The sequence below is a fragment of the Rhinoderma darwinii genome, chromosome 3 (assembly GCF_050947455.1).
Source record: "Rhinoderma darwinii isolate aRhiDar2 chromosome 3, aRhiDar2.hap1, whole genome shotgun sequence".
Lineage (NCBI taxonomy): Eukaryota > Metazoa > Chordata > Amphibia > Anura > Rhinodermatidae > Rhinoderma > Rhinoderma darwinii.
In genome coordinates, this window is record NC_134689.1 from 410,582,988 (window position 1) to 410,606,873 (window position 23,886).

General features: G+C 34.4%; 30 non-coding genes across 30 annotated transcripts; 29 read left to right on the top strand and 1 right to left on the bottom strand.

The window, feature by feature from the left end:
* The first annotated feature begins 53 nt into the window (after positions 1-53).
* On the top strand, positions 54-135 carry TRNAS-GCU (transfer RNA serine (anticodon GCU)). Its single transcript has one exon. It is a non-coding gene; the product is annotated as a tRNA-Ser (tRNA).
* A 630-nt stretch (positions 136-765) lies between these two features.
* TRNAS-GCU (transfer RNA serine (anticodon GCU)) lies at positions 766-847 on the top strand. Its single transcript has one exon. It is a non-coding gene; the product is annotated as a tRNA-Ser (tRNA).
* Positions 848-1,252: 405 nt separating this feature from the next.
* On the top strand, positions 1,253-1,334 carry TRNAS-GCU (transfer RNA serine (anticodon GCU)). Its single transcript has one exon. It is a non-coding gene; the product is annotated as a tRNA-Ser (tRNA).
* A 409-nt stretch (positions 1,335-1,743) lies between these two features.
* Positions 1,744-1,825, top strand: TRNAS-GCU (transfer RNA serine (anticodon GCU)). The gene has a single exon. It is a non-coding gene; the product is annotated as a tRNA-Ser (tRNA).
* A 772-nt stretch (positions 1,826-2,597) lies between these two features.
* Positions 2,598-2,679, top strand: TRNAS-GCU (transfer RNA serine (anticodon GCU)). Its single transcript has one exon. It is a non-coding gene; the product is annotated as a tRNA-Ser (tRNA).
* Positions 2,680-3,083: 404 nt separating this feature from the next.
* Positions 3,084-3,165, top strand: TRNAS-GCU (transfer RNA serine (anticodon GCU)). The gene has a single exon. It is a non-coding gene; the product is annotated as a tRNA-Ser (tRNA).
* A 629-nt stretch (positions 3,166-3,794) lies between these two features.
* TRNAS-GCU (transfer RNA serine (anticodon GCU)) lies at positions 3,795-3,876 on the top strand. Its single transcript has one exon. It is a non-coding gene; the product is annotated as a tRNA-Ser (tRNA).
* A 405-nt stretch (positions 3,877-4,281) lies between these two features.
* TRNAS-GCU (transfer RNA serine (anticodon GCU)) lies at positions 4,282-4,363 on the top strand. The gene has a single exon. It is a non-coding gene; the product is annotated as a tRNA-Ser (tRNA).
* An 872-nt stretch (positions 4,364-5,235) lies between these two features.
* TRNAS-GCU (transfer RNA serine (anticodon GCU)) lies at positions 5,236-5,317 on the top strand. The gene has a single exon. It is a non-coding gene; the product is annotated as a tRNA-Ser (tRNA).
* Positions 5,318-6,152: 835 nt separating this feature from the next.
* Positions 6,153-6,234, top strand: TRNAS-GCU (transfer RNA serine (anticodon GCU)). Its single transcript has one exon. It is a non-coding gene; the product is annotated as a tRNA-Ser (tRNA).
* An 879-nt stretch (positions 6,235-7,113) lies between these two features.
* On the top strand, positions 7,114-7,195 carry TRNAS-GCU (transfer RNA serine (anticodon GCU)). Its single transcript has one exon. It is a non-coding gene; the product is annotated as a tRNA-Ser (tRNA).
* Positions 7,196-8,559: 1,364 nt separating this feature from the next.
* On the top strand, positions 8,560-8,641 carry TRNAS-GCU (transfer RNA serine (anticodon GCU)). The gene has a single exon. It is a non-coding gene; the product is annotated as a tRNA-Ser (tRNA).
* Positions 8,642-9,515: 874 nt separating this feature from the next.
* TRNAS-GCU (transfer RNA serine (anticodon GCU)) lies at positions 9,516-9,597 on the top strand. The gene has a single exon. It is a non-coding gene; the product is annotated as a tRNA-Ser (tRNA).
* Positions 9,598-9,998: 401 nt separating this feature from the next.
* Positions 9,999-10,080, top strand: TRNAS-GCU (transfer RNA serine (anticodon GCU)). Its single transcript has one exon. It is a non-coding gene; the product is annotated as a tRNA-Ser (tRNA).
* An 871-nt stretch (positions 10,081-10,951) lies between these two features.
* Positions 10,952-11,033, top strand: TRNAS-GCU (transfer RNA serine (anticodon GCU)). Its single transcript has one exon. It is a non-coding gene; the product is annotated as a tRNA-Ser (tRNA).
* A 402-nt stretch (positions 11,034-11,435) lies between these two features.
* Positions 11,436-11,517, top strand: TRNAS-GCU (transfer RNA serine (anticodon GCU)). Its single transcript has one exon. It is a non-coding gene; the product is annotated as a tRNA-Ser (tRNA).
* Positions 11,518-12,388: 871 nt separating this feature from the next.
* TRNAS-GCU (transfer RNA serine (anticodon GCU)) lies at positions 12,389-12,470 on the top strand. Its single transcript has one exon. It is a non-coding gene; the product is annotated as a tRNA-Ser (tRNA).
* A 402-nt stretch (positions 12,471-12,872) lies between these two features.
* TRNAS-GCU (transfer RNA serine (anticodon GCU)) lies at positions 12,873-12,954 on the top strand. The gene has a single exon. It is a non-coding gene; the product is annotated as a tRNA-Ser (tRNA).
* A 401-nt stretch (positions 12,955-13,355) lies between these two features.
* Positions 13,356-13,437, top strand: TRNAS-GCU (transfer RNA serine (anticodon GCU)). The gene has a single exon. It is a non-coding gene; the product is annotated as a tRNA-Ser (tRNA).
* Positions 13,438-14,066: 629 nt separating this feature from the next.
* TRNAS-GCU (transfer RNA serine (anticodon GCU)) lies at positions 14,067-14,148 on the top strand. Its single transcript has one exon. It is a non-coding gene; the product is annotated as a tRNA-Ser (tRNA).
* An 872-nt stretch (positions 14,149-15,020) lies between these two features.
* TRNAS-GCU (transfer RNA serine (anticodon GCU)) lies at positions 15,021-15,102 on the top strand. Its single transcript has one exon. It is a non-coding gene; the product is annotated as a tRNA-Ser (tRNA).
* Positions 15,103-16,901: 1,799 nt separating this feature from the next.
* TRNAS-GCU (transfer RNA serine (anticodon GCU)) lies at positions 16,902-16,983 on the top strand. The gene has a single exon. It is a non-coding gene; the product is annotated as a tRNA-Ser (tRNA).
* Positions 16,984-17,384: 401 nt separating this feature from the next.
* TRNAS-GCU (transfer RNA serine (anticodon GCU)) lies at positions 17,385-17,466 on the top strand. Its single transcript has one exon. It is a non-coding gene; the product is annotated as a tRNA-Ser (tRNA).
* Positions 17,467-18,990: 1,524 nt separating this feature from the next.
* On the bottom strand, positions 18,991-19,072 carry TRNAS-GCU (transfer RNA serine (anticodon GCU)). The gene has a single exon. It is a non-coding gene; the product is annotated as a tRNA-Ser (tRNA).
* Positions 19,073-19,921: 849 nt separating this feature from the next.
* On the top strand, positions 19,922-20,003 carry TRNAS-GCU (transfer RNA serine (anticodon GCU)). Its single transcript has one exon. It is a non-coding gene; the product is annotated as a tRNA-Ser (tRNA).
* A 1,365-nt stretch (positions 20,004-21,368) lies between these two features.
* TRNAS-GCU (transfer RNA serine (anticodon GCU)) lies at positions 21,369-21,450 on the top strand. The gene has a single exon. It is a non-coding gene; the product is annotated as a tRNA-Ser (tRNA).
* Positions 21,451-21,851: 401 nt separating this feature from the next.
* On the top strand, positions 21,852-21,933 carry TRNAS-GCU (transfer RNA serine (anticodon GCU)). The gene has a single exon. It is a non-coding gene; the product is annotated as a tRNA-Ser (tRNA).
* Positions 21,934-22,804: 871 nt separating this feature from the next.
* TRNAS-GCU (transfer RNA serine (anticodon GCU)) lies at positions 22,805-22,886 on the top strand. The gene has a single exon. It is a non-coding gene; the product is annotated as a tRNA-Ser (tRNA).
* A 402-nt stretch (positions 22,887-23,288) lies between these two features.
* On the top strand, positions 23,289-23,370 carry TRNAS-GCU (transfer RNA serine (anticodon GCU)). The gene has a single exon. It is a non-coding gene; the product is annotated as a tRNA-Ser (tRNA).
* Positions 23,371-23,771: 401 nt separating this feature from the next.
* TRNAS-GCU (transfer RNA serine (anticodon GCU)) lies at positions 23,772-23,853 on the top strand. Its single transcript has one exon. It is a non-coding gene; the product is annotated as a tRNA-Ser (tRNA).
* The last annotated feature ends 33 nt before the right edge of the window (positions 23,854-23,886 follow it).

Sequence of the window (23,886 nt, forward strand, 5' to 3'; positions counted from 1 at the left end):
TTGGTTATAAAACAGCTGGAAACTAACCAAAGAAAAAAAAATGAAAATAAGTTGACGAGGTGGCCGAGTGGTTAAGGCGATGGACTGCTAATCCATTGTGCTCTGCATGCATGGGTTCAAATCCCATCCTCGTCGGGTGTTTTTGTAAATGACCCTTATTGTCTTCCAAAGCCCAAGATTGCAGGCAGGGCTAATACTGCCAAAACAGGTTGAAATTTGTTAAGCCGATTAGAGGAGCAGAACTCTAAAAACTTGTGTAAATGATAAACCTTCTAGAAAATGTTTGCATGGAACTATTACTACAAATGTTTTTTTTTGTAGATGTGTTCTAGTAGACCTATATATACACTCATCTAGTTTTTGCATGCCATTTAATGACATTTTTATAAACAAGAAAATATTTGATTTTAAATAAGGGAAAATAAATTTAGAATACATATTACTGACACTTCTCAAAATTTGTAAAACACTCTAAAAACTTGTGTAAATGATAAACCTTCTAGAAAATGTTTGCATGGAACTATTACTACAAATGGTTTTTTTTGTAGATGTGTTCTAGTAGACCTATATATACACTCATCTAGTTCTTGCATGCCATTTAATGACATTTTTATAAACAAGAAAAGATTTGATTTTAAATAAGGGAAAATAAATTTAGAATACATATTACTGACACTTCTCAAAATTTGTAAAACACTTTTTAGGGATCAGGTTTGGTTATAAAACAGCTGGAAACTAACCAAAGAAAAAAAATGAAAATAAGTTGACGAGGTGGCCGAGTGGTTAAGGCGATGGACTGCTAATCCATTGTGCTCTGCATGCATGGGTTCAAATCCCATCCTCGTCGGGTGTTTTTGTAAATGACCCTTATTGTCTTCCAAAGCCCAAGATTGCAGGCAGGGCTAATACTGCCAAAACAGGTTGAAATTTGTTAAGCCGATTAGAGGAGCAGAACTCTAAAAACTTGTGTAAATGATAAACCTTCTAGAAAATGTTTGCATGGAACTATTACTACAAATGTTTTTTTTTGTAGATGTGTTCTAGTAGACCTATATATACACTCATCTAGTTCTTGCATGCCATTTAATGACATTTTTATAAACAAGAATAGATTTGATTTTAAATAAGGGAAAATACATTTAGAATACATATTACTGACACTTCTCAAAATTTGTAAAACACTTTTTAGGGATCAGGTTTGGTTATAAAACAGCTGGAAACTAACCAAAGAAAAAAAAAATGAAAATAAGTTGACGAGGTGGCCGAGTGGTTAAGGCGATAGACTGCTAATCCATTGTGCTCTGCATGCATGGGTTCAAATCCCATCCTTGTCGGGTGTTTTTGTAAATGACCCTTATTGTCTTCCAAAGCCCAAGATTGCAGGCAGGGCTAATACTGCCAAAACAGGTTGAAATTTGTTAAGCCGATTAGAGGAGCAGAACTCTAAAAACTTGTGTAAATGATAAACCTTCTAGAAAATGTTTGCATGGAACTATTACTACAAATGTTTTTTTTTGTAGATGTGTTCTAGTAGACCTATATATACACTCATCTAGTTCTTGCATGCCATTTAATGACATTTTTATAAACAAGAAAAGATTTGATTTTAAATAAGGGAAAATAAATTTAGAATACATATTACTGACACTTCTCAAAATTTGTAAAACACTTTTTAGGGATCAGGTTTGGTTATAAAACAGCTGGAAACTAACCAAAGAAAAAAAATGAAATTGAAAATAAGTTGACGAGGTGGCCGAGTGGTTAAGGCGATGGACTGCTAATCCATTGTGCTCTGCATGCATGGGTTCAAATCCCATCCTCGTCGGGTGTTTTTGTAAATGACCATTATTGTCTTCCAAAGCCCAAGATTGCAGGCAGGGCTAATACTGCCAAAACAGGTTGAAATTTGTTAAGCCGATTAGAGGAGCAGAACTCATATACACTCATCTAGTTCTTGCATGCCATTTAATGACATTTTTATAAACAAGAAAAGATTTGATTTTAAATAAGGGAAAAAAAATTTAGAATACATATTACTGACACTTCTCAAAATTTGTAAAACACTTTTTAGGGATCAGGTTTGGTTATAAAACAGCTGGAAACTAACCAAAGAAAAAAAATGAAAATAAGTTGACGAGGTGGCCGAGTGGTTAAGGCGATGGACTGCTAATCCATTGTGCTCTGCATGCATGGGTTCAAATCCTCGTCGGGTGTTTTTGTAAATGACCCTTATTGTCTTCCAAAGCATAAGATTGCAGGCAGGGTTAATACTGCCAAAACAGGTTGAAATTTGTTAAGCCGATTAGAGGAGCAGAACTCTAAAAACTTGTGTAAATGATAAACCTTCTAGAAAATTTTTGCATGGAACTATTACTACAAATGTTTTTTTTTGTAGATGTGTTCTAGTAGACCTAGTTTTTGCATGCCATTTAATGACATTTTTATAAACAAGAAAAGATTTGATTTTAAATAAGGGAAAATAAATTTAGAATACATATTACTGACACTTCTCAAAATTTGTAAAACACTTTTTAGGGATCAGGTTTGGTTATAAAACAGCTGGAAACTAACCAAAGAAAAAAAAATGAAAATAAGTTGACGAGGTGGCCGAGTGGTTAAGGTGATGGACTGCTAATCCATTGTGCTCTGCATGCATGGGTTCAAATCCCATCCTCGTCGGGTGTTTTTGTAAATGACCCTTATTGTCTTCCAAAGCCCAAGATTGCAGGCAGGGCTAATACTGCCAAAACAGGTTGAAATTTGTTAAGCCGATTAGAGGAGCAGAACTCTAAAAACTTGTGTAAATGATAAACCTTCTAGAAAATGTTTGCATGGAACTATTACTACAAATGTTTTTTTTTGTAGATGTGTTCTAGTAGACCTATATATACACTCATCTAGTTTTTGCATGCCATTTAATGACATTTTTATAAACAAGAAAAGATTTGATTTTAAATAAGGGAAAAAAAATTTAGAATACATATTACTGACACTTCTCAAAATTTGTAAAACACTTTTTAGGGATCAGGTTTGGTTATAAAACAGCTGGAAACTAACCAAAGAAAAAAAAATGAAAATAAGTTGACGAGGTGGCCGAGTGGTTAAGGCGATGGACTGCTAATCCATTGTGCTCTGCATGCATGGGTTCAAATCCCATCCTCGTCGGGTGTTTTTGTAAATGACCCTTATTGTCTTCCAAAGCCCAAGATTGCAGGCAGGGCTAATACTGCCAAAACAGGTTGAAATTTGTTAAGCCGATTAGAGGAGCAGAACTCTAAAAACTTGTGTAAATGATAAACCTTCTAGAAAATGTTTGCATGGAACTATTACTACAAATGTTTTTTTTTGTAGATGTGTTCTAGTAGACCTATATATACACTCATCTAGTTTTTGCATGCCATTTAATGACATTTTTATAAACAAGAAAATATTTGATTTTAAATAAGGGAAAATAAATTTAGAATACATATTACTGACACTTCTCAAAATTTGTAAAACACTCTAAAAACTTGTGTAAATGATAAACCTTCTAGAAAATGTTTGCATGGAACTATTACTACAAATGGTTTTTTTTGTAGATGTGTTCTAGTAGACCTATATATACACTCATCTAGTTCTTGCATGCCATTTAATGACATTTTTATAAACAAGAAAAGATTTGATTTTAAATAAGGGAAAATAAATTTAGAATACATATTACTGACACTTCTCAAAATTTGTAAAACACTTTTTAGGGATCAGGTTTGGTTATAAAACAGCTGGAAACTAACCAAAGAAAAAAATGAAAATAAGTTGACGAGGTGGCCGAGTGGTTAAGGCGATGGACTGCTAATCCATTGTGCTCTGCATGCATGGGTTCAAATCCCATCCTTGTCGGGTGTTTTTGTAAATGACCCTTATTGTCTTCCAAAGCCCAAGATTGCAGGCAGGGCCAATACTGCCAAAACAGGTTGAAATTTGTTAAGCCGATTAGAGGAGCAGAACTCTAAAAACTTGTGTAATTTATAAACCTTCTAGAAAATGTTTGCATGGAACTATTACTAGAAATGTTTTTTTTTGTAGATGTGTTCTTGTAGACCTATTTATACACTCATCTAGTACTTGCATGCCATTTGATGACATTTTTATAAACAAGGAAATATTTGATTTTAAATAAGGGAAAATAAATTTAGAATACATATTACTGACACTTCTCAAAATTTTTAAAACACTTTTTAGGGATCAGGTTTGGTTATAAAACAGCTGCAAACAAACCAAAGAAAAAAAAAATGAAAATAAGTTGACGAGGTGGCCGAGTGGTTAAGGCGATGGACTGCTAATCCATTGTGCTCTGCATGCATGGGTTCAAATCCCATCCTCGTCGGGTGTTTTTGTAAATGACCCTTATTGTCTTCCAAAGCCCAAAATTGCAGGCAGGGCTAATACTGCCAAAACAGGTTGAAATTTGTTAAGCCGATTAGAGGAGCAGAACTCTAAAAACTTGTGTAAATGATAAACCTTCTAGAAAATGTTTGCATGGAACTATTACTACAAATGGTTTTTTTTGTAGATGTGTTCTAGTAGACCTATATATACACTCATCTAGTTCTTGCATGCCATTTAATGACATTTTTATAAACAAGAAAAGATTTGATTTTAAATAAGGGAAAATAAATGTAGAATACATATTACTGACACTTCTCAAAATTTGTAAAACACTTTTTAGGGATCAGGTTTGGTTATAAAACAGCTGGAAACTAACCAAAGAAAAAAATGAAAATAAGTTGACGAGGTGGCCGAGTGGTTAAGGCGATGGACTGCTAATCCATTGTGCTCTGCATCCCATCCTCGTTGGGTGTTTTTGTAATTGACCCTTATTGTCTTCCAAAGCCCAAGATTGCAGGCAGGGCTAATACTGCCAAAACAGGTTGAAATTTGTTAAGCCGATTAGAGGAGCAGAACTCTAAAAACTTGTGTAAATGATAAACCTTCTAGAAAATGTTTGCATGGAACTATTACTACAAATGTTTTTTTTTGTAGATGTGTTCTAGTAGACCTATATATACACTCATCTAGTTCTTGCATGCCATTTAATGACATTTTTATAAACAAGAAAAGATTTGATTTTAAATAAGGGAAAATAAATTTAGAATACATATTACTGACACTTCTCAAAATTTGTAAAACACTTTTTAGGGATCAGGTTTGGTTATAAAACAGCTGGAAACTAACCAAAGAAAAAAAAGAAAATAAGTTGACGAGGTGGCCGAGTGGTTAAGGCGATGGACTGCTAATCCATTGTGCTCTGCATGCATGGGTTCAAATCCCATCCTCATCGGGTGTTTTTGTAAATGACCCTTATTGTCTTCCAAAGCCCAAGATTGCAGGCAGGGCTAATACTGCCAAAACAGGTTGAAATTTGTAAAGCCGATTAGAGGAGCAGAACTCTAAAAACTTGTTTTTTTTTGTAGATGTGTTCTAGTAGACCTATATATACACTCATCTAGTTCTTGCATGCCATTTAATGACATTTTTATAAACAAGAAAAGATTTGATTTTAAATAAGGGAAAATAAATTTAGAATACATATTACTGACACTTCTCAAAATTTGTAAAACACTTTTTAGGGATCAGGTTTGGTTATAAAACAGCTGGAAACTAACCAAAGAAAAAAATTAAAAAATAAGTTGACGAGGTGGTCGAGTGGTTAAGGTGATGGACTGCTAAACCATTGTGCTCTGCATGCATGGGTTCAAATCCCATCCTCGTCGGGTGTTTTTGTAAATGACCCTTATTGTCTTCCAAAGCCCAAGATTGCAGGCAGGGCTAATACTGCCAAAACAGGTTGAAATTTGTTAAGCCGATTAGAGGAGCAGAACTCTAAAAACTTGTGTAAATGATAAACCTTCTAGAAAATGTTTGCATGGAACTATTACTACAAATGTTTTTTTTTGTAGATGTGTTCTAGTAGACCTATATATACCCTCATCTAGTTCTTGCATGCCATTTAATGACATTTTTATAAACAAGAAAAGATTTGATTTTAAATAAGGGAAAATAAATTTAGAATACATATTACTGACACTTCTCAAAATTTGTAAAACACTTTTTAGGGATCAGGTTTGGTTATAAAACAGCTGGAAACTAACCAAAGAAAAAAATGAAAATAAGTTGACGAGGTGGCCGAGTGGTTAAGGCGATGGACTGCTAATCCATTGTGCTCTGCATGCATGGGTTCAAATCCCATCCTCGTCGGGTGTTTTTGTAAATGACCCTTATTGTCTTCCAAAGCCCAAGATTGCAGGCCCAATGTTTGCATGGAACTGCCAAAACAGGTTGAAATTTGTTAAGCCGATTAGAGGAGCAGAACTCTAAAAACTTGTGTAAATGATAAACCTTCTAGAAAATGTTTGCATGGAACTATTACTACAAATGTTTTTTTTTGTAGATGTGTTCTAGTAGACCTATATATACACTCATCTAGTTCTTGCATGCCATTTAATGACATTTTTATAAACAAGAAAAGATTTGATTTTAAATAAGGGAAAATAAATTTAGAATACATATTACTGACACTTCTCAAAATTTGTAAAACACTTTTTAGGGATCAGGTTTGGTTATAAAACAGCTGGAAACTAACCAAAGAAAAAAATGAAAATAAGTTGACGAGGTGGCCGAGTGGTTAAGGCGATGGACTGCTAATCCATTGTGCTCTGCATCCCATCCTCGTCGGGTGTTTTTGTAAATGACCATTATTGTCTTCCAAAGCCCAAGATTGCAGGCAGGGCTAATACTGCCAAAACAGGTTGAAATTTGTTAAGCCGATTAGAGGAGCAGAACTCTAAAAACTTGTGTAAATGATAAACCTTCTAGAAAATGTTTGCATGGAACTATTACTACAAATGTTTTTTTTTGTAGATGTGTTCTAGTAGACCTATATATACCCTCATCTAGTTCTTGCATGCCATTTAATGACATTTTTATAAACAAGAAAAGATTTGATTTTAAATAAGGGAAAATAAATTTAGAATACATATTACTGACACTTCTCAAAATTTGTAAAACACTTTTTAGGGATCAGGTTTGGTTATAAAACAGCTGGAAACTAACCAAAGAAAAAAATGAAAATAAGTTGACGAGGTGGCCGAGTGGTTAAGGCGATGGACTGCTAATCCATTGTGCTCTGCATGCATGGGTTCAAATCCCATCCTCGTCGGGTGTTTTTGTAAATGACCCTTATTGTCTTCCAAAGCCCAAGATTGCAGGCCCAATGTTTGCATGGAACTGCCAAAACAGGTTGAAATTTGTTAAGCCGATTAGAGGAGCAGAACTCTAAAAACTTGTGTAAATGATAAACCTTCTAGAAAATGTTTGCATGGAACTATTACTACAAATGTTTTTTTTGTAGATGTGTTCTAGTAGACCTATATATACACTCATCTAGTTCTTGCATGCCATTTAATGACATTTTTATAAACAAGAAAAGATTTGATTTTAAATAAGGGAAAATAAATTTAGAATACATATTACTGACACTTCTCAAAATTTGTAAAACACTTTTTAGGGATCAGGTTTGGTTATAAAACAGCTGGAAACTAACCAAAGAAAAAAAATGAAAATAAGTTGATGAGGTGGCCGAGTGGTTAAGGCGAAGGACTGCTAATCCATTGTGCTCTGCATGCATGGGTTCAAATCCCATCCTCGTTGGGTGTTTTTGTAAATGACCCTTATTGTCTTCCAAAGCCCAAGATTGCAGGCAGGGCTAATACTGCCAAAACAGGTTGAAATTTGTTAAGCCGATTGGAGGAGCAGAACTCTAAAAACTTGTGTAAATGATAAACCTTCTAGAAAATGTTTGCATGGAACTATTACTACAAATATTTTTTTTTTGTAGATGTGTTCTAGTAGACCTATATATACACTCATCTAGTTCTTGCATGCCATTTAATGACATTTTTATAAACAAGAAAAGATTTGATTTTAAATAAGGGAAAATAAATTTAGAATACATATTACTGACACTTCTCAAAATTTGTAAAACACTTTTTAGGGATCAGGTTTGGTTATAAAACAGCTGGAAACTAACCAAAGAAAAAAATGAAAATAAGTTGACGAGGTGGCCGAGTGGTTAAGGCGATGGACTGCTAATCCATTGTGCTCTGCATCCCATCCTCGTCGGGTGTTTTTGTAAATGACCCTTATTGTCTTCCAAAGCCCAAGATTGCAGGCAGGGCTAATACTGCCAAAACAGGTTGAAATTTGTTAAGCCGATTAGAGGAGCAGAACTCTAAAAACTTGTGTAAATGATAAACCTTCTAGAAAATGTTTGCATGGAACTATTACTACAAATGTTTTTTTTTGTACATGTGTTCTAGTAGACCTATATATACACTCATCTAGTTCTTGCATGCCATTTAATGACATTTTTATAAACAAGAAAAGATTTGATTTTAAATAAGGGAAAATAAATTTAGAATACATATTACTGACACTTCTCAAAATTTGTAAAACACTTTTTAGGGATCAGGTTTGGTTATAAAACAGCTGGAAACTAACCAAAGAAAAAAATGAAAGTAAGTTGACGAGGTGGCCGAGTGGTTAAGGCGATGGACTGCTAATCCATTGTGCTCTGCATGCATGGGTTCAAATCCCATCCTCGTCGGGTGTTTTTGTAAATGACCCTTATTGTCTTCCAAAGCCCAAGATTGCAGGCAGGGCTAATACTGCCAAAACAGGTTGAAATTTGTTAAGCCGATTAGAGGAGCAGAACTCTAAAAACTTGTGTAAATGATAAACCTTCTAGAAAATGTTTGCATGGAACTATTACTACAAATATTTTTTTTTTGTAGATGTGTTCTAGTAGACCTATATATACACTCATGTATATTCTTGCATGCCATTTAATGACATTTTTATAAACAAGAAAAGATTTGATTTTAAATAAGGGAAAATAAATTTAGAATACATATTACTGACACTTCTCAAAATTTGTAAAACACTTTTTAGGGATCAGGTTTGGTTATAAAACAGCTGGAAACTAACCAAAGAAAAAAATGAAAATAAGTTGACGAGGTGGCCGAGTGGTTAAGGCGATGGACTGCTAATCCATTGTGCTCTGCATCCCATCCTCGTCGGGTGTTTTTGTAAATGACCCTTATTGTCTTCCAAAGCCCAAGATTGCAGGCAGGGCTAATACTGCCAAAACAGGTTGAAATTTGTTAAGCCGATTAGAGGAGCAGAACTCTAAAAACTTGTGTAAATGATAAACCTTCTAGAAAATGTTTGCATGGAACTATTACTACAAATGTTTTTTTTTGTACATGTGTTCTAGTAGACCTATATATACACTCATCTAGTTCTTGCATGCCATTTAATGACATTTTTATAAACAAGAAAAGATTTGATTTTAAATAAGGGAAAATAAATTTAGAATACATATTACTGACACTTCTCAAAATTTGTAAAACACTTTTTAGGGATCAGGTTTGGTTATAAAACAGCTGGAAACTAACCAAAGAAAAAAATGAAAGTAAGTTGACGAGGTGGCCGAGTGGTTAAGGCGATGGACTGCTAATCCATTGTGCTCTGCATGCATGGGTTCAAATCCCATCCTCGTCGGGTGTTTTTGTAAATGACCCTTATTGTCTTCCAAAGCCCAAGATTGCAGGCAGGGCTAATACTGCCAAAACAGGTTGAAATTTGTTAAGCCGATTAGAGGAGCAGAACTCTAAAAACTTGTGTAAATGATAAACCTTCTAGAAAATGTTTGCATGGAACTATTACTACAAATGTTTTTTTTGTAGATGTGTTCTAGTAGACCTATATATACACTCATCTAGTTCTTGCATGCCATTTAATGACATTTTTATGAACAAGAAAAGATTTGATTTTAAATAAGGGAAAATAAATTTAGAATACATATTACTGACACTTCTCAAAATTTGTAAAACACTTTTTAGGGATCAGGTTTGGTTATAAAACAGCTGGAAACTAACCAAAGAAAAAAATGAAAATAAGTTGACGAGGTGGCCGAGTGGTTAAGGCGATGGACTGCTAATCCATTGTGCTCTGCATGCATGGGTTCAAATCCCATCCTCGTCGGGTGTTTTTGTAAATGACCCTTATTGTCTTCCAAAGCCCAAGATTGCAGGCAGGGCTAATACTGCCAAAACAGGTTGAAATTTGTTAAGCCGATTAGAGGAGCAGAACTCTAAAAACTTGTGTAAATGATAAACCTTCTAGAAAATGTTTGCATGGAACTATTACTACAAATGTTTTTTTTTGTAGATGTGTTCTAGTAGACCTATATATACACTCATCTAGTTCTTGCATGCCATTTAATGACATTTTTATAAACAAGAAAAGATTTGATTTTAAATAAGGGAAAATAAATTTAGAATACATATTACTGACACTTCTCAAAATTTGTAAAACACTTTTTAGGGATCAGGTTTGGTTATAAAACAGCTGGAAACTAACCAAAGAAAAAAAGGAAAATAAGTTGACGAGGTGGCCGAGTGGTTAAGGCGATGGACTGCTAATCCATTGTGCTCTGCATCCCATCCTCGTCGGGTGTTTTTGTAAATGACCCTTATTGTCTTCCAAAGCCCAAGATTGCAGGCAGGGCTAATACTGCCAAAACAGGTTGTAATTTGTTAAGCCGATTAGAGGAGCAGAACTCTAAAAACTTGTGTAAATGATAAACCTTCTAGAAAATGTTTGCATGGAACTATTACTACAAATGTTTTTTTTTGTAGATGTGTTCTAGTAGACGTATATATACACTCATCTAGTTCTTGCATGCCATTTAATGACATTTTTATAAACAAGAAAATATTTGATTTTAAATAAGGGAAAATAAATTTAGAATACATATTACTGACACTTCTCAAAATTTGTAAAACACTTTTTAGGGATCAGGTTTGGTTATAAAACAGCTGGAAACTAACCAAAGAAAAAATGAAAATAAGTTGACGAGGTGGCCGAGTGGTTAAGGCGATGGACTGCTAATCCATTGTGCTCTGCATGCATGGGTTCAAATCCCATCCTCGTCGGGTCTTTCTGGAAATGACCCTTATTGTCTTCCAAAGCCCAAGATTGCAGGCAGGGCTAATACTGCCAAAACAGGTTGAAATTTGTTAAGCCGATTAGAGGAGCAGAACTCTAAAAACTTGTGTAAATGATAAACCTTCTAGAAAATGTTTGCATGGAACTATTACTACAAATGTTTTTTTTGTAGATGTGTTCTAGTAGACCTATATATACACTCATCTAGTTCTTGCATGCCATTTAATGACATTTTTATAAACAAGAAAAGATTTGATTTTAAATAAGGGAAAATAAATTTAGAATACATATTACTGACACTTCTCAAAATTTGTAAAACACTTTTTAGGGATCAGGTTTGGTTATAAAACAGCTGGAAACTAACCAAAGAAAAAAAATGAAAATAAGTTGACGAGGTGGCCGAGTGGTTAAGGCGATGGACTGCTAATCCATTGTGCTCTGCATGCATGGGTTCAAATCCCATCCTCGTCGGGTGTTTTTGTAAATGACCCTTATTGTCTTCCAAAGCCCAAGATTGCAGGCAGGGCTAATACTGCCAAAACAGGTTGAAATTTGTTAAGCCGATTAGAGGAGCAGAACTCTAAAAACTTGTGTAAATGATAAACCTTCTAGAAAATGTTTGCATGGAACTATTACTACAAATGTTTTTTTTTGTAGATGTGTTCTAGTAGACCTATATATACACTCATCTAGTTCTTGCATGCCATTTAATGACATTTTTATAAACAAGAAAAGATTTGATTTTAAATAAGGGAAAATAAATTTAGAATACATATTACTGACACTTCTCAAAATTTGTAAAACACTTTTTAGGGATCAGGTTTGGTTATAAAACAGCTGGAAACTAACCAAAGAAAAAAAGGAAAATAAGTTGACGAGGTGGCCGAGTGGTTAAGGCGATGGACTGCTAATCCATTGTGCTCTGCATCCCATCCTCGTCGGGTGTTTTTGTAAATGACCCTTATTGTCTTCCAAAGCCCAAGATTGCAGGCAGGGCTAATACTGCCAAAACAGGTTGTAATTTGTTAAGCCGATTAGAGGAGCAGAACTCTAAAAACTTGTGTAAATGATAAACCTTCTAGAAAATGTTTGCATGGAACTATTACTACAAATGTTTTTTTTTGTAGATGTGTTCTAGTAGACGTATATATACACTCATCTAGTTCTTGCATGCCATTTAATGACATTTTTATAAACAAGAAAATATTTGATTTTAAATAAGGGAAAATAAATTTAGAATACATATTACTGACACTTCTCAAAATTTGTAAAACACTTTTTAGGGATCAGGTTTGGTTATAAAACAGCTGGAAACTAACCAAAGAAAAAATGAAAATAAGTTGACAAGGTGGCCGAGTGGTTAAGGCGATGGACTGCTAATCCATTGTGCTCTGCATGCATGGGTTCAAATCCCATCCTCGTCGGGTGTTTCTGGAAATGACCCTTATTGTCTTCCAAAGCCCAAGATTGCAGGCAGGGCTAATACTGCCAAAACAGGTTGAAATTTGTTAAGCCGATTAGAGGAGCAGAACTCTAAAAACTTGTGTAAATGATAAACCTTCTAGAAAATGTTTGCATGGAACTATTACTACAAATGTTTTTTTTGTAGATGTGTTCTAGTAGACCTATATATACACTCATCTAGTTCTTGCATGCCATTTAATGACATTTTTATAAACAAGAAAAGATTTGATTTTAAATAAGGGAAAATAAATTTAGAATACATATTACTGACACTTCTCAAAATTTGTAAAACACTTTTTAGGGATCAGGTTTGGTTATAAAACAGCTGGAAACTAACCAAAGAAAAAAAATGAAAATAAGTTGACGAGGTGGCCGAGTGGTTAAGGCGATGGACTGCTAATCCATTGTGCTCTGCATGCATGGGTTCAAATCCCATCCTCGTTGGGTGTTTTTGTAAATGACCCTTATTGTCTTCCAAAGCCCAAGATTGCAGGCAGGGCTAATACTGCCAAAACAGGTTGAAATTTGTTAAGCCGATTAGAGGAGCAGAACTCTAAAAACTTGTGTAAATGATAAACCTTCTAGAAAATGTTTGCATGGAACGATTACTACAAATGTTTTTTTTTGTAGATGTGTTCTAGTAGACGTATATATACACTCATCTAGTTCTTGCATGCCATTTAATGACATTTTTATAAACAAGAAAATATTTGATTTTAAATAAGGGAAAATAAATTTAGAATACATATTACTGACACTTCTCAAAATTTGTAAAACACTTTTTAGGGATCAGGTTTGGTTATAAAACAGCTGGAAACTAACCAAAGAAAAAATGAAAATAAGTTGACGAGGTGGCCGAGTGGTTAAGGCGATGGACTGCTAATCCATTGTGCTCTGCATGCATGGGTTCAAATCCCATCCTTGTCGGGTGTTTTTGTAAATGACCCTTATTGTCTTCCAAAGCCCAAGATTGCAGGCAGGGCTAATACTGCCAAAACAGGTTGAAATTTGTTAAGCCGATTAGAGGAGCAGAACTCTAAAAACTTGTGTAAATGATAAACCTTCTAGAAAATGTTTGCATGGAACTATTACTACAAATGTTTTTTTTTGTAGATGTGTTCTAGTAGACCTATATATACACTCATCTAGTTTTTGCATGCCATTTAATGACATTTTTATAAACAAGAAAATATTTGATTTTAAATAAGGGAAAATAAATTTAGAATACATATTACTGACACTTCTCAAAATTTGTAAAACACTCTAAAAACTTGTGTAAATGATAAACCTTCTAGAAAATGTTTGCATGGAACTATTACTACAAATGGTTTTTTTTGTAGATGTGTTCTAGTAGACCTATATATACACTCATCTAGTTCTTGCATGCCATTTAATGACATTTTTATAAACAAGAAAAGATTTGATTTTAAATAAGGGAAAATAAATTTAGAATACATATTACTGACACTTCTCAAAATTTGTAAAACACTTTTTAGGGATCAGGTTTGGTTATAAAACAGCTGGAAACTAACCAAAGAAAAAAATGAAAATAAGTTGACGAGGTGGCCGAGTGGTTAAGGCGATGGACTGCTAATCCATTGTGCTCTGCATGCATGGGTTCAAATCCCATCCTCGTCGGGTGTTTTTGTAAATGACCCTTATTGTCTTCCAAAGCCCAAAATTGCAGGCAGGGCTAATACTGCCAAAACAGGTTGAAATTTGTTAAGCCGATTAGAGGAGCAGAACTCTAAAAACTTGTGTAAATGATAAACCTTCTAGAAAATGTTTGCATGGAACTATTACTACAAATGGTTTTTTTTGTAGATGTGTTCTAGTAGACCTATATATACACTCATCTAGTTCTTGCATGCCATTTAATGACATTTTTATAAACAAGAAAAGATTTGATTTTAAATAAGGGAAAATAAATTTAGAATACATATTACTGACACTTCTCAAAATTTGTAAAACACTTTTTAGGGATCAGGTTTGGTTATAAAACAGCTGGAAACTAACCAAAGAAAAAAATGAAAATAAGTTGACGAGGTGGCCGAGTGGTTAAGGCGATGGACTGCTAATCCATTGTGCTCTGCATCCCATCCTCGTTGGGTGTTTTTGTAATTGACCCTTATTGTCTTCCAAAGCCCAAGATTGCAGGCAGGGCTAATACTGCCAAAACAGGTTGAAATTTGTTAAGCCGATTAGAGGAGCAGAACTCTAAAAACTTGTGTAAATGATAAACCTTCTAGAAAATGTTTGCATGGAACTATTACTACAAATGTTTTTTTTTGTAGATGTGTTCTAGTAGACCTATATATACACTCATCTAGTTCTTGCATGCCATTTAATGACATTTTTATAAACAAGAAAAGATTTGATTTTAAATAAGGGAAAATAAATTTAGAATACATATTACTGACACTTCTCAAAATTTGTAAAACACTTTTTAGGGATCAGGTTTGGTTATAAAACAGCTGGAAACTAACCAAAGAAAAAAAAGAAAATAAGTTGACGAGGTGGCCGAGTGGTTAAGGCGATGGACTGCTAATCCATTGTGCTCTGCATGCATGGGTTCAAATCCCATCCTCGTCGGGTGTTTTTGTAAATGACCCTTATTGTCTTCCAAAGCCCAAGATTGCAGGCAGGGCTAATACTGCCAAAACAGGTTGAAATTTGTAAAGCCGATTAGAGGAGCAGAACTCTAAAAACTTGTTTTTTTTTGTAGATGTGTTCTAGTAGACCTATATATACACTCATCTAGTTCTTGCATGCCATTTAATGACATTTTTATAAACAAGAAAAGATTTGATTTTAAATAAGGGAAAATAAATTTAGAATACATATTACTGACACTTCTCAAAATTTGTAAAACACTTTTTAGGGATCAGGTTTGGTTATAAAACAGCTGGAAACTAACCAAAGAAAAAAATTAAAAAATAAGTTGACGAGGTGGTCGAGTGGTTAAGGTGATGGACTGCTAAACCATTGTGCTCTGCATGCATGGGTTCAAATCCCATCCTCGTCGGGTGTTTTTGTAAATGACCCTTATTGTCTTCCAAAGCCCAAGATTGCAGGCCCAATGTTTGCATGGAACTGCCAAAACAGGTTGAAATTTGTTAAGCCGATTAGAGGAGCAGAACTCTAAAAACTTGTGTAAATGATAAACCTTCTAGAAAATGTTTGCATGGAACTATTACTACAAATGTTTTTTTTTGTAGATGTGTTCTAGTAGACCTATATATACACTCATCTAGTTCTTGCATGCCATTTAATGACATTTTTATAAACAAGAAAAGATTTGATTTTAAATAAGGGAAAATAAATTTAGAATACATATTACTGACACTTCTCAAAATTTGTAAAACACTTTTTAGGGATCAGGTTTGGTTATAAAACAGCTGGAAACTAACCAAAGAAAAAAAAATGAAAATAAGTTGATGAGGTGGCCGAGTGGTTAAGGCGATGGACTGCTAATCCATTGTGCTCTGCATGCATGGTTTCAAATCCCATCCTCGTTGGGTGTTTTTGTAAATGACCCTTATTGTCTTCCAAAGCCCAAGATTGCAGGCAGGGCTAATACTGCCAAAACAGGTTGAAATTTGTTAAGCCGATTGGAGGAGCAGAACTCTAAAAACTTGTGTAAATGATAAACCTTCTAGAAAATGTTTGCATGGAACTATTACTACAAATATTTTTTTTTTGTAGATGTGTTCTAGTAGACCTATATATACACTCATCTAGTTCTTGCATGCCATTTAATGACATTTTTATAAACAAGAAAAGATTTGATTTTAAATAAGGGAAAATAAATTTAGAATACATATTACTGACACTTCTCAAAATTTGTAAAACACTTTTTAGGGATCAGGTTTGGTTATAAAACAGCTGGAAACTAACCAAAGAAAAAAATGAAAATAAGTTGACGAGGTGGCCGAGTGGTTAAGGCGATGGACTGCTAATCCATTGTGCTCTGCATCCCATCCTCGTCGGGTGTTTTTGTAAATGACCCTTATTGTCTTCCAAAGCCCAAGATTGCAGGCAGGGCTAATACTGCCAAAACAGGTTGAAATTTGTTAAGCCGATTAGAGGAGCAGAACTCTAAAAACTTGTGTAAATGATAAACCTTCTAGAAAATGTTTGCATGGAACTATTACTACAAATGTTTTTTTTTGTACATGTGTTCTAGTAGACCTATATATACACTCATCTAGTTCTTGCATGCCATTTAATGACATTTTTATAAACAAGAAAAGATTTGATTTTAAATAAGGGAAAATAAATTTAGAATACATATTACTGACACTTCTCAAAATTTGTAAAACACTTTTTAGGGATCAGGTTTGGTTATAAAACAGCTGGAAACTAACCAAAGAAAAAAATGAAAGTAAGTTGACGAGGTGGCCGAGTGGTTAAGGCGATGGACTGCTAATCCATTGTGCTCTGCATGCATGGGTTCAAATCCCATCCTCGTCGGGTGTTTTTGTAAATGACCCTTATTGTCTTCCAAAGCCCAAGATTGCAGGCAGGGCTAATACTGCCAAAACAGGTTGAAATTTGTTAAGCCGATTAGAGGAGCAGAACTCTAAAAACTTGTGTAAATGATAAACCTTCTAGAAAATGTTTGCATGGAACTATTACTACAAATGTTTTTTTTGTAGATGTGTTCTAGTAGACCTATATATACACTCATCTAGTTCTTGCATGCCATTTAATGACATTTTTATGAACAAGAAAAGATTTGATTTTAAATAAGGGAAAATAAATTTAGAATACATATTACTGACACTTCTCAAAATTTGTAAAACACTTTTTAGGGATCAGGTTTGGTTATAAAACAGCTGGAAACTAACCAAAGAAAAAAATGAAAATAAGTTGACGAGGTGGCCGAGTGGTTAAGGCGATGGACTGCTAATCCATTGTTCTCTGCATGCATGGGTTCAAATCCCATCCTCGTCGGGTGTTTTTGTAAATGACCCTTATTGTCTTCCAAAGCCCAAGATTGCAGGCAGGGCTAATACTGCCAAAACAGGTTGAAATTTGTTAAGCCGATTAGAGGAGCAGAACTCTAAAAACTTGTGTAAATGATAAACCTTCTAGAAAATGTTTGCATGGAACTATTACTACAAATGTTTTTTTTTGTAGATGTGTTCTAGTAGACCTATATATACACTCATCTAGTTCTTGCATGCCATTTAATGACATTTTTATAAACAAGAAAAGATTTGATTTTAAATAAGGGAAAATAAATTTAGAATACATATTACTGACACTTCTCAAAATTTGTAAAACACTTTTTAGGGATCAGGTTTGGTTATAAAACAGCTGGAAACTAACCAAAGAAAAACATTTGTAGTAATAGTTCCATGCAAACATTTTCTAGAAGGTTTATCATTTACACAAGTTTTTAGAGTTCTGCTCCTCTAATCGGCTTAACAAATTTCAACCTGTTTTGGCAGTATTAGCCCTGCCTGCAATCTTGGGCTTTGGAAGACAATAAGGGTCATTTACAAAAACACCCGACGAGGATGGGATGCAGAGCACAATGGATTAGCAGTCCATCGCCTTAACCACTCGGCCACCTCGTCAACTTATTTTCATTTTTTTCTTTGGTTAGTTTCCAGCTGTTTTATAACCAAACCTGATCCCTAAAAAGTGTTTTACAAATTTTGAGAAGTGTCAGTAATATGTATTCTAAATTTATTTTCCCTTATTTAAAATCAAATCTTTTCTTGTTTATAAAAATGTCATTAAATGGCATGCAAGAACTAGATGAGTGTATATATAGGTCTACTAGAACACATCTACAAAAAAAAAATATTTGTAGTAATAGTTCCATGCAAACATTTTCTAGAAGGTTTATCATTTACACAAGTTTTTAGAGTTCTGCTCCTCCAATCGGCTTAACAAATTTCAACCTGTTTTGGCAGTATTAGCCCTGCCTGCAATCTTGGGCTTTGGAAGACAATAAGGGTCATTTACAAAAACACCCAACGAGGATGGGATTTGAAACCATGCATGCAGAGCACAATGGATTAGCAGTCCATCGCCTTAACCACTCGGCCACCTCATCAACTTATTTTCATTTTTTTTCTTTGGTTAGTTTCCAGCTGTTTTATAACCAAACCTGATCCCTAAAAAGTGTTTTACAAATTTTGAGAAGTGTCAGTAATATGTATTCTAAATTTATTTTCCCTTATTTAAAATCAAATCTTTTCTTGTTTATAAAAATGTCATTAAATGGCATGCAAGAACTAGATGAGTGTATATATAGGTCTACTAGAACACATCTACAAAAAAAAACATTTGTAGTAATAGTTCCATGCAAACATTTTCTAGAAGGTTTATCATTTACACAAGTTTTTAGAGTTCTGCTCCTCTAATCGGCTTAACAAATTTCAACCTGTTTTGGCAGTTCCATGCAAACATTGGGCCTGCAATCTTGGGCTTTGGAAGACAATAAGGGTCATTTACAAAAACACCCGACGAGGATGGGATTTGAACCCATGCATGCAGAGCACAATGGATTAGCAGTCCATCGCCTTAACCACTCGGCCACCTCGTCAACTTATTTTCATTTTTTTTTCTTTGGTTAGTTTCCAGCTGTTTTATAACCAAACCTGATCCCTAAAAAGTGTTTTACAAATTTTGAGAAGTGTCAGTAATATGTATTCTAAATTTATTTTCCCTTATTTAAAATCAAATCTTTTCTTGTTTATAAAAATGTCATTAAATGGCATGCAAGAACTAGATGAGTGTATACATAGGTCTACTAGAACACATCTACAAAAAAAAAATATTTGTAGTAATAGTTCCATGCAAACATTTTCTAGAAGGTTTATCATTTACACAAGTTTTTAGAGTTCTGCTCCTCTAATCGGCTTAACAAATTTCAACCTGTTTTGGCAGTATTAGCCCTGCCTGCAATCTTGGGCTTTGGAAGACAATAAGGGTCATTTACAAAAACACCCAACGAGGATGGGATTTGAACCCATGCATGCAGAGCACAATGGATTAGCAGTTCATCGCCTTAACCACTCGGCCACCAAGATTGCAGGCAGGGCTAATACTGCCAAAACAGGTTGAAATTTGTTAAGCCGATTAGAGGAGCAGAACTCTAAAAACTTGTGTAAATGATAAACCTTCTAGAAAATGTTTGCATGGAACTATTACTACAAATATTTTTTTTTTGTAGATGTGTTCTAGTAGACCTATGTATACACTCATCTAGTTCTTGCATGCCATTTAATGACATTTTTATAAACAAGAAAAGATTTGATTTTAAATAAGGGAAAATAAATTTAGAATACATATTACTGACACTTCTCAAAATTTGTAAAACACTTTTTAGGGATCAGGTTTGGTTATAAAACAGCTGGAAACTAACCAAAGAAAAAAAAAATGAAAATAAGTTGACGAGGTGGCCGAGTGGTTAAGGCGATGGACTGCTAATCCATTGTGCTCTGCATGCATGGGTTCAAATCCCATCCTCGTCGGGTGTTTTTGTAAATGACCCTTATTGTCTTCCAAAGCCCAAGATTGCAGGCCCAATGTTTGCATGGAACTGCCAAAACAGGTTGAAATTTGTTAAGCCGATTAGAGGAGCAGAACTCTAAAAACTTGTGTAAATGATAAACCTTCTAGAAAATGTTTGCATGGAACTATTACTACAAATGTTTTTTTTTGTAGATGTGTTCTAGTAGACCTATATATACACTCATCTAGTTCTTGCATGCCATTTAATGACATTTTTATAAACAAGAAAAGATTTGATTTTAAATAAGGGAAAATAAATTTAGAATACATATTACTGACACTTCTCAAAATTTGTAAAACACTTTTTAGGGATCAGGTTTGGTTATAAAACAGCTGGAAACTAACCAAAGAAAAAAAATGAAAATAAGTTGATGAGGTGGCCGAGTGGTTAAGGCGATGGACTGCTAATCCATTGTGCTCTGCATGCATGGTTTCAAATCCCATCCTCGTTGGGTGTTTTTGTAAATGACCCTTATTGTCTTCCAAAGCCCAAGATTGCAGGCAGGGCTAATACTGCCAAAACAGGTTGAAATTTGTTAAGCCGATTGGAGGAGCAGAACTCTAAAAACTTGTGTAAATGATAAACCTTCTAGAAAATGTTTGCATGGAACTATTACTACAAATATTTTTTTTTTGTAGATGTGTTCTAGTAGACCTATATATACACTCATCTAGTTCTTGCATGCCATTTAATGACATTTTTATAAACAAGAAAAGATTTGATTTTAAATAAGGGAAAATAAATTTAGAATACATATTACTGACACTTCTCAAAATTTGTAAAACACTTTTTAGGGATCAGGTTTGGTTATAAAACAGCTGGAAACTAACCAAAGAAAAAAATGAAAATAAGTTGACGAGGTGGCCGAGTGGTTAAGGCGATGGACTGCTAATCCATTGTGCTCTGCATCCCATCCTCGTCGGGTGTTTTTGTAAATGACCCTTATTGTCTTCCAAAGCCCAAGATTGCAGGCAGGGCTAATACTGCCAAAACAGGTTGAAATTTGTTAAGCCGATTAGAGGAGCAGAACTCTAAAAACTTGTGTAAATGATAAACCTTCTAGAAAATGTTTGCATGGAACTATTACTACAAATGTTTTTTTTTGTACATGTGTTCTAGTAGACCTATATATACACTCATCTAGTTCTTGCATGCCATTTAATGACATTTTTATAAACAAGAAAAGATTTGATTTTAAATAAGGGAAAATAAATTTAGAATACATATTACTGACACTTCTCAAAATTTGTAAAACACTTTTTAGGGATCAGGTTTGGTTATAAAACAGCTGGAAACTAACCAAAGAAAAAAATGAAAGTAAGTTGACGAGGTGGCCGAGTGGTTAAGGCGATGGACTGCTAATCCATTGTGCTCTGCATGCATGGGTTCAAATCCCATCCTCGTCGGGTGTTTTTGTAAATGACCCTTATTGTCTTCCAAAGCCCAAGATTGCAGGCAGGGCTAATACTGCCAAAACAGGTTGAAATTTGTTAAGCCGATTAGAGGAGCAGAACTCTAAAAACTTGTGTAAATGATAAACCTTCTAGAAAATGTTTGCATGGAACTATTACTACAAATGTTTTTTTTGTAGATGTGTTCTAGTAGACCTATATATACACTCATCTAGTTCTTGCATGCCATTTAATGACATTTTTATGAACAAGAAAAGATTTGATTTTAAATAAGGGAAAATAAATTTAGAATACATATTACTGACACTTCTCAAAATTTGTAAAACACTTTTTAGGGATCAGGTTTGGTTATAAAACAGCTGGAAACTAACCAAAGAAAAAAATGAAAATAAGTTGACGAGGTGGCCGAGTGGTTAAGGCGATGGACTGCTAATCCATTGTGCTCTGCATGCATGGGTTCAAATCCCATCCTCGTCGGGTGTTTTTGTAAATGACCCTTATTGTCTTCCAAAGCCCAAGATTGCAGGCAGGGCTAATACTGCCAAAACAGGTTGAAATTTGTTAAGCCGATTAGAGGAGCAGAACTCTAAAAACTTGTGTAAATGATAAACCTTCTAGAAAATGTTTGCATGGAACTATTACTACAAATGTTTTTTTTTGTAGATGTGTTCTAGTAGACCTATATATACACTCATCTAGTTCTTGCATGCCATTTAATGACATTTTTATAAACAAGAAAAGATTTGATTTTAAATAAGGGAAAATAAATTTAGAATACATATTACTGACACTTCTCAAAATTTGTAAAACACTTTTTAGGGATCAGGTTTGGTTATAAAACAGCTGGAAACTAACCAAAGAAAAAAAGGAAAATAAGTTGACGAGGTGGCCGAGTGGTTAAGGCGATGGACTGCTAATCCATTGTGCTCTGCATCCCATCCTCGTCGGGTGTTTTTGTAAATGACCCTTATTGTCTTCCAAAGCCCAAGATTGCAGGCAGGGCTAATACTGCCAAAACAGGTTGAAATTTGTTAAGCCGATTAGAGGAGCAGAACTCTAAAAACTTGTGTAAATGATAAACCTTCTAGAAAATGTTTGCATGGAACTATTACTACAAATGTTTTTTTTTGTAGATGTGTTCTAGTAGACGTATATATACACTCATCTAGTTCTTGCATGCCATTTAATGACATTTTTATAAACAAGAAAATATTTGATTTTAAATAAGGGAAAATAAATTTAGAATACATATTACTGACACTTCTCAAAATTTGTAAAACACTTTTTAGGGATCAGGTTTGGTTATAAAACAGCTGGAAACTAACCAAAGAAAAAATGAAAATAAGTTGACGAGGTGGCCGAGTGGTTAAGGCGATGGACTGCTAATCCATTGTGCTCTGCATGCATGGGTTCAAATCCCATCCTCGTTGGGTGTTTTTGGAAATGACCCTTATTGTCTTCCAAAGCCCAAGATTGCAGGCAGGGCTAATACTGCCAAAACAGGTTGAAATTTGTTAAGCCGATTAGAGGAGCAGAACTCTAAAAACTTGTGTAAATGATAAACCTTCTAGAAAATGTTTGCATGGAACTATTACTACAAATGTTTTTTTTGTAGATGTGTTCTAGTAGACCTATATATACACTCATCTAGTTCTTGCATGCCATTTAATGACATTTTTATAAACAAGAAAAGATTTGATTTTAAATAAGGGAAAATAAATTTAGAATACATATTACTGACACTTCTCAAAATTTGTAAAACACTTTTTAGGGATCAGGTTTGGTTATAAAACAGCTGGAAACTAACCAAAGAAAAAAAATGAAAATAAGTTGACGAGGTGGCCGAGTGGTTAAGGCGATGGACTGCTAATCCATTGTGCTCTGCATGCATGGGTTCAAATCCCATCCTCGTTGGGTGTTTTTGTAAATGACCCTTATTGTCTTCCAAAGCCCAAGATTGCAGGCAGGGCTAATACTGCCAAAACAGGTTGAAATTTGTTAAGCCGATTAGAGGAGCAGAACTCTAAAAACTTGTGTAAATGATAAACCTTCTAGAAAATGTTTGCATGGAACGATTACTACAAATGTTTTTTTTTGTAGATGTGTTCTAGTAGACGTATATATACACTCATCTAGTTCTTGCATGCCATTTAATGACATTTTTATAAACAAGAAAATATTTGATTTTAAATAAGGGAAAATAAATTTAGAATACATATTACTGACACTTCTCAAAATTTGTAAAACACTTTTTAGGGATCAGGTTTGGTTATAAAACAGCTGGAAACTAACCAAAGAAAAAATGAAAATAAGTTGACGAGGTGGCCGAGTGGTTAAGGCGATGGACTGCTAATCCATTGTGCTCTGCATGCATGGGTTCAAATCCCATCCTCGTCGGGTGTTTTTGGAAATGACCCTTATTGTCTTCCA